The sequence below is a fragment of the Chlorocebus sabaeus genome, chromosome 9, assembly GCF_047675955.1.
Source record: "Chlorocebus sabaeus isolate Y175 chromosome 9, mChlSab1.0.hap1, whole genome shotgun sequence".
NCBI lineage: Eukaryota > Metazoa > Chordata > Mammalia > Primates > Cercopithecidae > Chlorocebus > Chlorocebus sabaeus.
Window position 1 is genome coordinate 18,836,331 of NC_132912.1, and position 9,073 is coordinate 18,845,403.

The window sequence follows — 9,073 nt, forward strand, 5'->3', positions numbered from 1 at the left end:
TGCTATTCCATTTGAAATCTGAAGTTCTTTTGGTGGAGACTAAAAGCCCAAGGTCACTCTGAGAGACATTTTCTGAGAGCTATTTACCATGTATATAGTCAAAGTAAATAATTGAATGAGCTGTCTGCTTTTTTGCTGAATACTATGTAGCCATAAATATTATTCTAACAGCTATTGCTCCTGGCCACATAAGATTATAAGACTCTAACAGACAGATATAAATGAACCTGCAATTCTACAGCTCAGCCCCCTACGTCCTCTAGGGGTTGCTCGAGCATAGCCTCTGTCCTTCTCTATCTGGAGTGGGGTTAGTGGTCCTTGCAATTTTATGCAAACTGCCATTTATTTTCTTTGTTTTATTGATGTCAGGGATGTCAGATTTGAAATGCTCACCGAAGGGGTCCTCTAAGAATCTGAAGCTTGGAGCTAATGGCAGTGCTGCTCTAATGCTTTTGTGGATATCGTGAGCATTTCTCTGCGGCCCAGTTGCTGATGTTACCTGGGCAAGGTGCCTCTTTGTGAGTGGCTGAGATCAGCCACTGAGCTGGCATAATTCAGACTCCTACAACAGGTGACAGCCTTTATCCTTTTTTTTTTTTTGGGATGGAGTCTCGTTCTGTCCCCCAGGCTGGAGTGCAGTGGCGTGATCTTGGCTCACTGCAACCTCTGCCTTCCAGGTTCAAGAGATTCTCCTGCCTCAGCCTCCCGAATAGCTGGGATTACAGGTGCGTGCCACCAGGCCTGGCTAATTTTTTTTTTTTTTTTTTTTTTTTTTTTTTTTTTAGTAAAGACAGGGTTTCACCATGTTGGTCAGGCTGGTCTTGAACTCCTGACCTCATGATCCACCCACCTCGGCCTCCCAAAGTGCTGGGATTACAGGCGTGAGCCACCGTGCCTGGCCTCCTTGATCCTTTTTTATACACTTGCAGTCTGCTCTGTAAATGGTTTTTAGGATGGAAAATTAATCCTCTAGTCTCAGTATGTGTACTTGAACCATTCTCACAGACTTCAACTCTGATTGAGATCTTTCCATCTTGCATCAGCTCCACTTCTTTGCTGGAACTCGGTCCTTTATTATTTTTATATTTTTTGGCCAATAATCTCCCTAAGATTCTGCCAACAGATGAGATGTAGGTCTTCTTAAAGCTTTTACAACAAGTAGGTGACTAGCTTTTTACTTCCTAATATACAATGTAGACTTTTGCAAGTAAGTTGTGAATAATTAAATTAAGAGTATTCCACAATCATTCGGGAAAAAATTAAGTGTAAAAACGTAAACATTAGATGGCGTTTGACCCGTTGGTCTGATGTGAATCCAAGGAAACTAAAGGAAGAAGTTCCGAGTAGCAGTTGCTGAAATGTTCTGGTGTGGACGCCTTGTGGTGGGTACTTTGAAGGAGAAGCTGGTGCCCTTGGTGCAGATGGTGTGCGTCTGCACCCCGAGGCAGAGAAACTGGCTTCTAGGCAACTTGTTCCAACAATGGCACAAGTTCGAATTCCTCTAGAACTCCATATAACATGACAAATGGCTAGCTCTGGAGCACCAGGAGGCAGAACAGATAATTCTGTGTTAAGTCCTTATTGTGGGCTTATCAACAGTAGGAGCTGGTGCATATACCTACATGACTATAAAGGATAACCAAAAAAGATATAATGAAAGAATGCTAGGGTTAGGGCTTACATCAGAAGAGAAGCAAAAAAGGACCATGTTATCTGCTCTAGGTGGAGAGCCAGTTCCTCAAGCCAGTGTACCAAATCATGTCCCTCTCCTGCTCACTGGCGGAAGAACTGCTGCTTTTGCTGCAGCCAGAGCCATCTGGGCTTGGGATGCTGGGGCTGGGGTCCTGATTATGTCTGAAGATCCTGAGCTGTCATACATACGATCTCCTCTTTCAAAAGAACCATGGTACAAAAGTTGACAAACGGGACCTAATTAAACTAAAGAGCATCTGCACAACAACAGCAACAACAAAACAAACTATCAAGAGAGTAAACAGCCTACTGAAAGAGAGAACATATTTGCACACTATGCATCTAACAAAGGTCTAATATCCAGAATCTATAAGGTGCTTAACAAATTTACAAGCAATAAACAACCCCATTAAAAAAAATGGGCAAAGGATATGAATAGACACTTTTCAAAAGAGGACACGGCCAACAAGCATATAAAAAAATGCTCAACATCATTAATTATTGGAGAAATGCAAATCAAAACCACCATGAAATACCATCTCACACTGGTCAGAATGACTGTTATTAAAAAGTCAAAAAATAACAGATGCTGGTGAGGTTGCAGAGAAAGGAAATGCTTATACACTGTTGGTGGGGGTGCAAATTAGTTCAGCCAGTGTGGAAAGCAGTTTGGTGATTTCTGAAAGAACTTAAAACAGAATTACCATTCAAGCCAGCAATCCTATTAATGAGTATATACCCAAAGGAATGTAATCCATTCTACCATGAAGACACATGCACATATATGTTCATTGCAGTGCTATTCACAATAGCAAAGATATGGAATCAATCCAAATGCCCATCAGTGGTAGACTGGATAAAGAAAATGTACATATACATACACCATGGAGTATTACATAGCCATAAAAAGAATGAAATCATGTCCTTTGCAGCAACATGGATGGAGCTAGAGGCCACTATCCTAACTAACACAGGAACAGAAAACCAAATACCAGATGTTCTCACTTATAAGTGGGAGCTAAACATTGAGTACATATGAACAAAAAGAAGAGAATAATGCACACTGGGTTCTACTTGAAGGTGGAGGGTGGGAGGAGGGTGAGGATCAAAAAATTAACTATCAGGTATTATGCTTATTACTTGAGTGATGAAATAATCTGTACACCAAACCTCCATGACATCCAATTTATCTGTGTAACAAACCTGCAAGTGTACCCTTGAACCTAAAATAAAAGTGAAAAACAAAGAAAAATTCCAAAAGAACTGTGGTTTTCAGATGACTCAGATGTCACAAAGATGCTGTGATCCAGACAATGGAATGGAAAAAGAGAGAAGCATGTATTTCCAGCCACCTCTTTCTGTGTCTCTGCTCAGGACTTGCCTCATATCGAGAATGGTGTTGTGGCTATCCTCACCAGGTAGAAGGTGGTATAGCTGAAAGTGAGAGGCAACACAGTGAAACTTAACAATGGCTCTCAAATAGCCTATGAAAACTGCTTGATTGCAACAAGAGGTCCTCCAAGAAGTCTGTCTGACACTGATGAAGCTGGATCAGAGGTGAAGAGCAGAGCAACACTCTAGAATGATTGGAGAGTGTAGGACTCCAAAGATTTCATGGAATTAAAGTCAATTACGGTTATCAGTGGGGGCTTGCTTGGTGGTGAACTGTCCTGTGCTCTTGGCAGAAAGGGTTGGAGCCTTGGGGGCAGAAGTGATTCAGACTGTTTTCTGAGAAAGGAAATATGGGAAAGGTCTTCTGCAAATCCCTCTGCAACTGAGCCATGGAAAAAGTCAGACGAGATGGGGTTCAGATGATGCCCATTGCTATTGTGCAGTCGGTTGGAGTCGGTGCAGTGTCAAGTTACTCATCAGGTTGAAAGATGGTGGGATGGTAGAAACTGACCACAGCCATGAGCCTAAAGTCCCAGCACTTTGGGAGGCCGAGACGGGCGGATCACGAGGTCAGGAGATCGAGACCATCCTGACTAACGCAGTGAAACCCCGTCTCTACCAAAAAAAACACAAAAAACTAGCCGGGCGAGGTGGTGGGCGCCTGTAGTCCCAGCTACTCGGGAGGCCGAGGCAGGAGAATGGCGTAAACCCGGGAGGCGGAGCTTGCAGTGAGCTGAGATCCGGCCACTGCACTCCAGCCTGGGCGACAGAGCGAGACTCCGTCTCAAAAAAAAAAAAAAAAAAAAAAAAAAAGTGCAGTGTTGAGTTGGTCGAGAACTGGTGGGCTGGAAATAGACCCAGATTTTGGTGGCTTCTGCGTAAATGTAGAGCTATACGCATGCTCAAACGTGGGCAGCAGGAGATGCTGCATGCTTCTATGATATAAATCTGGGAGGAGGCGGTTAGAGCACCACGATCATGCTTTTGTGAGTGGAAGATTGGCTGGGGAAAATATAACTGGAGCTGCTAAGTCGTACTGGCATCAGTCAGTGTTCTGGAATGGTTTGAGCCCTGATGCTGGCTGTGAAGCTCTTGGCCCACAGTTGGTGCTTTTGCAAAAGCAGCTGCACAAGACAACCCAAAATCTGCCACAGAGTCATCAGGAGCTGTTACCCGATCAGAGAGTGAAACAGAGTACGAGGCCTCAGAAATTACTCCTCCTCCCAGCACCCCTGCAGTTCCAAGGCTCCTCTCCCAGGAGCCTTAGAGGACTACAGCAAAGGTAGCATTTTCCATTCCGGGGACAAAGTGGTTGTGGGGTTCATGCTATATGGAACATCTTTAACCTAATGCCAATAGCAAGGAAGACCACTGAGGATGGTGAGCAATCTGAAGATCTTAGTGAAGTGGCCAAACTATTCAACATTGATGAAAACTGAAGCCCACAGAGGAACAGACAAGCACTTCAGTGTCCCTGAGAGTGGGTTGCATGGGTAAAAGAGCATTTTTTTTTTTTTTTTTAAATTCAGCAAACTTTCTCTGTGTATGTGAATGTGAATGTGAATAATCAAGTCTCTTGTGAATATTTTCAACCATGTAGGCAAATTCTTAATTTTCACATCATGAAAAAAATCTGATCCTTCTTAAAAAATTAAAGAATTAGGAATTAGACATTAAACAATGAAACTTCACAAAAAATGACATTAAAACTTAGGGGTGACCAAGATAACATTTCACAAGCATTTCTTGTAAACCATATAGTTTTACGCTTATTCCCAGGCATGTTGGAAATTTGAGTGATTCACATATAATGTCTTTAAAATGGCCATTGGCCTATTTTACTCAGAATATGTTGAATGCAGCTCTTGCCTAAAGATTGGGAAACAGATACGCATTATGAGGGTTGTGTGAGAACCTTCCGTAGGCTTTTGAAGAAACACTGTTCTCAGTATTGACTTTACTTTTGGAATCTAGGACACTGCTGAAATTGCTTAGTGCCAATGACTGGCTGTCTCATCTGGAGTAATCTTTCTCACAATCTTTTTTGGCCTAATAGATATTTCAGTATCACATATTTGCCAGACTTCAGCTTTGTTTCTTCTCACTGTTTCTTTGAAGAGAACTGATAGTTCACTGGAATGAGAAAATAAAAACAAAATAACAATCTTTACTTTCTAAAACAATAGTGTTTTAGAACTAAGATTACAGTTTAATGTGAGATAAAATAGACTTGTTCATCTAATAAACTTTGGAGCCCTTAATATATATCCATACATTACCTAATTTAGCATTGAAAAACAATAGTTTTTGTGTATCCTTTCACCAGTAGATTGATATTTAGATTATTTCCAGTTTTCGGTATTTATGAATTAAGCTGCTATAAACATTTTTACTGGTTTTTATTTTTTATTTTATTTTTTTGAGACAGAGTCTCACTGTGTTGCCCAGGCTGGAGTGCAGTGACGCAATCTCGGCTCACTGCAAGCTCCGCCTTCCGGGTTCACGCCATTCTCCTGCCTCAACCTCCTGAGTAGCTGGGACTACAGGCGCCTGCCACCACGCCTGGCTTTTTTTTTTTTTTGTATTTTTAGTAGAGATGGGGTTTCACCCTGTTAGCCAGGATGGTCTCGATCTCCCGACCTCGTGATCTGCCCGCCTCGGCCTCCCAAAGTGCTGGGATTACAGGTGTGAGCCACCGCACCCAGCCTTTACTGGTTTTTATGTGAACCTGAGTTTTTGTTTCACTTGTGTAAATACCTAGGAGTAGAATTGCTGGATTGTATGGTAAATGTATGTTTAATTTTAAGGAAACTGCAAGACTGTTTTCCAAATTGGGTGGATATATATTTCATATTACTGCTAGGAATTGAAAAGAATTCCAATTGCTCAGCATCATTTTGAGCACTTTGTATTGCCAATTTAAAATATCATAGCCCACAGCCATTTAGGTGGATCACCTAAGGTCAGGAGTTCGAGACCAGCCTGGTCAACATGGTGAAACCTCGTCTCTACTAAAAAAACACAAAAATGAGCTGGGCGTGGTGGCAGGTGCCTGTAATCCCAGCTACTTGGGAGGCTGAGGCAGGAGAATCACTTGAGCCTGGGAGGCAAAGGTTGCAGTGAGCCGAGATTGTGCCATTGCACTCCAACCTGGGTGACAAGAGAAAACTCCATCTCAAAAAAAAAAAAAAAAAAGTTACAGCCATTATAATAGGTATGTAGTGATATCTCATTATGGTTTTAATTTTGATTTCCTTGATGACTAGTGATATTGAGCATCTTTTCACGTGCTTCTTGGCATCCATATGTCTTCGATGAAGTGTTTGTTCAAATCTTTTGCCCATTAAATAAATCACTGTGTGACCATATCAATTGGTGGTCATTCAATTGGATTGTAAAATGAATAAAAAATAAACCTTTATTTTGTTAAGCCAACTGAAATTTATTAGGTTTCTTTGTTACAGCACTTTGTATTACTTAGCCTAAACCAAACAGGAACAATGTTACTGTGTTTTAAGAACTCTTTATATATCCTGGATATAGGTCCTTTATCAGATATGCTGTTTGCAACTATTGTCTCATAGTCTATCTTTTCATCTTTTGAGAGTGTCTTTCATAGAGCAGGAGTTCTTAATTTTGAAGTCAAATTCATCTATATTTTTTCTTTATGAATTGGTATTTTGGTGTCATGTATCATGGGATAAAACTCAGCAAAAGGGAGCAAACTACTAATATACAGAACAGCATGGTTGAATCACACACATGCTAAATTAAGTGAAAGAAGCCTGCCCCCAAAGGCTACATGTTGTATGATTCCATTTATCTGGTATTTTGGAAAAGACAAAACTAGAAAGAAAATAGATCTATAGTTGCCAGGAGCTAGAGGTGGGAGTTGGGGCAGAGGAGTTGACTGTGAAGAGGAAAGGGGAATTTCTTTTGGGGGTAATTCTATCCTATATCTTGATTTTGCTACAGATGTCACAATTAAATGTGCTTCTCAAAACTTACAGAGCTGTCCACTAAAAAGGGTGGTTTTATTGTATTCTATGTGTTCCCCAAAACTATTTTATCTACTTCATGGGTACACACTATTACAAAATAATTCCCAGCCTCATTTGTAATTATGTCTGGCTATGTAACTAAATCTTGTGAAGTTATGTGTGCCATTCCAATACTGATCCATTAAAACCTCTTGTGAACCTCCATTCTTTCACTTCCCCCAGATTCTAGATATATGCACAAGATCCAGCAACAGATTCTGTGAGGTTGAGGTTCTATGGAAGGGTGTAACCATGAGGTTCTATAGTTGAGGTCCTGTGGCATGGTGGAACCATGAGGTTCTCTAGTTGACGTCCTATGGCATAGTGGAACCAAGAGGTTCTGTGAGGTTCTTTAGTTAAGGTTCTATGGCATGAAGTTTCTTTAGTTGAGGTTGTATGGCATGGTGGAACCATGAGGTTCTGTAGTTGAGGTTGTATGGCATGATGGAACCATGTTCTATAGTTGAGGTTCTATGACATTGTGGGATCATGAGGTTCTGTAATTCAGGTTCTATGGCTTGGTGGAACCATGTTCTATAGTTGAGGTTCTATGGTTGAGGTTCTATGGCGTGTTGGAACCATGAGGTTCTATGAGGTTCTTTAGTTGAGGTTCTGTGGCATGGTGGAACCATGAGGTTCTGTGAGGTTCTTTAGTTGAGGTTCTGTGGCATGGTGGACCCATGAGATTCTATGGTTGAGTTTCTATGGCATGGTGGAGCCATGACGTTCTATAGTTGAGGTTCTATGGCATGGTGGAACCATGAGGTTCTCTGAGGTTTTTTAGTTGAGGTTCTATGGCATGGTGGAACCATGAAGTTCTATGAAGTTCTTTAGTTGAGGTTCTATGGCATGGTGGAACCATGAAGTTCTATGAAGTTCTTTAGTTGAGGTTCTATGGCATGGTGGAACCATGAAGTTCTGTGAAGTTCTTTAGTTGAGGTTCTATGGCATGGTGGAACCATGAAGTTCTGTGAAGTTCTTTAGTTGAGGTTCTATGGCATGGTGAAACCATGAGGTTCTATGAGGTTCTTTAGTTGAGGTTCTATGGTATAGTGGAACCTCCAGATGGAAGTAATCTGGGTCACTGTGTGACCATATCAATTGGTGGTCATTCAATTGGATTGTAAAATGAATAAAAAATAAACCTTTATTTTGTTAAGCCAACTGAAATTTATTAGGTTTCTTTGTTACAGCACTTTGTATTACTTAGCCTAAACCAAACAGGAGCAAGCACTTCCTTACCTGTTAAGGCATATTAAAAGGTTGGAATTTTTGGTAAAAGGATAATGGGGTGATTCATCCCTGAGGTTGGAGAGCTTCAGGTATTTGTGGATGTGGCATTTTTTCAGTGGTAGTTTTTTTGATCTATGGGTTTTAGAAACACTTTTGTACTTTCATTTGAGCTAGACTGTAACAAGATGTCTGATTTATACATTGATTAATGGAAGGGGTAGATTAAAATAGTCTATGTTGAGAGTGTATTTTTCTTTCTTGTGTTTACATAATTTTTTGCTTTGTATTCATTGAACTTATATTATTAGTTGCTTATAATTTTGGGACTGATAGTTTTCCATGTGTATTGAAACTTTTATCATTATGAATTGATCTGTTCTATCAATTCTCTTCATTTATAAACAAATTGTTTGCTGTTAATGGAATTATACGAACTTTCCTTAGTATTTGCTTGACATACATAACAGTTTTTCTTCTTTCATACTTTATATCTTTATGTTACAGATATATATTGTCTATAAACAAAATATAGCTGGATTTAGAAAACAGAGTTTATAAGTTTCTTCTTTCTTAAATGGGAACATTTGCTCTATAAGTTTTTAAATTAATATATTTGAAATACTCTTTATTATTTTTATGATTTTTGTGTACTTCATCCACAGTATGATTTTAGTGAAGAAGTAGATATATAGACCAATGGAACAGAATGGGAAATC

General features: G+C 40.2%; 2 pseudogenes; both read left to right on the forward strand.

Annotated features, from left to right (window-relative positions):
* Positions 1–1,358: 1,358 nt before the first annotated feature.
* LOC140712454 (apoptosis-inducing factor 1, mitochondrial pseudogene) lies at positions 1,359–3,471 on the forward strand (annotated as a pseudogene).
* Positions 3,435–4,523, forward strand: LOC119618762 (apoptosis-inducing factor 1, mitochondrial-like; annotated as a pseudogene).
* Positions 4,524–9,073: the final 4,550 nt, after the last annotated feature.